This window comes from Penaeus monodon, chromosome 20 (genome assembly GCF_015228065.2).
Source record: "Penaeus monodon isolate SGIC_2016 chromosome 20, NSTDA_Pmon_1, whole genome shotgun sequence".
Lineage (NCBI taxonomy): Eukaryota > Metazoa > Arthropoda > Malacostraca > Decapoda > Penaeidae > Penaeus > Penaeus monodon.
Window position 1 is genome coordinate 18,255,757 of NC_051405.1, and position 739 is coordinate 18,256,495.

Consider the following 739-nt stretch of genomic DNA (forward strand, 5'->3'; position numbering starts at 1 on the left):
ACCTCATTGTTATTTTTAAATTAGACATTCAGGGAAAATCAGGAAATAATGGTATGAAACCCATTATTAATAATAGTTTTTTCATTGTTTTATTTGGTTTGCTTTATTTGTCAAATTATTTCAGTTTTTTTTATCAAGACTAGTTTTATATAGGATAATTTTTGAAAAAATGACAGTGGTTTCCCTCATCCAACATATTTTTTTCTTCCTTTTTTCCAGAACTGCGTTAAAAACAAAAGCCGCACTGTCAGTATGCGTGCGGAAAGGTGTCAGAGCAGAAGCTAGAGCGATTTGTTGACAGGGTTTTGACAAGGTAAAATGACTCGAGCCCATTGGAAGAAGAAAATCCGCAAAAAATTCCTGATATGCACAAAGTTATAGGAACTTTTTGATAGGGTACGATACCCACGTGGTGTTACTACTGAAAAAATTTGTGATATAAAAAAAACTCTTTTTGGTTTAGGAACAGTGGTGGAAATTATAAAGCGGGAATGTAGGAAACCAATAAGATTTTTTCTTTTCATTTGTTTCTTTATTTTAATTAATGAAATCTAATTCCCTTTTTATTAATTTTTTTTATAGGAAAACATGGAGGGCTATGTTTTTTAAATAAAGTATAAAAATGTAAGGTTATGGATAAGTTAATAAATGAAACGTTTGTTTGTTGTTTTTTTTTCCCAAATTTTGTTGTTTTAGTATGCGTTTTCACTCTGGGGGACACAGCCCTCAGAATATAGAA